Source organism: Aptenodytes forsteri, unplaced genomic scaffold, assembly GCF_000699145.1.
Source record: "Aptenodytes forsteri isolate BGI_AS27 unplaced genomic scaffold, ASM69914v1 Scaffold103, whole genome shotgun sequence".
In the NCBI taxonomy this organism is placed as follows: Eukaryota; Metazoa; Chordata; class Aves; order Sphenisciformes; family Spheniscidae; genus Aptenodytes; species Aptenodytes forsteri.
In genome coordinates, this window is record NW_008796051.1 from 436050 (window position 1) to 436461 (window position 412).

Here is a 412-nt window from a genome sequence, read left to right on the forward strand (position 1 = left end):
CGCACACCCCCCCCCGCCTCTGCCTGCAAATCCTGCCAGCGCTCGGAAGCGGGGGGAAGTCGGCTGGCTCAGCTGTGAGGAACTGCTCTCGATTATCATGCTTGCTTGTGCAGAATTAATGAGGTGCTGCTGTATTATTTATCGCAGCTCCTTCCACCGGGAAACGGCACTCGCTCCGCCGCGCCGGCGAGACTGGGAGCCGGGGGCCAGCGCTCGGAAGCGGGGGGAAGTCGGCTGGCTCAGCTGTGAGGAACTGCTCTCGATTATCATGCTTGCTTGTGCAGAATTAATGAGGTGCTGCTGTATTATTTATCGCAGCTCCTTCCACCGGGAAACGGCACTCGCTCCGCCGCGCCGGCGAGACCGGGAGCCGGGGCTCGAAGCCCCCCCCAGGGCACTCGCCCCCCTCGCC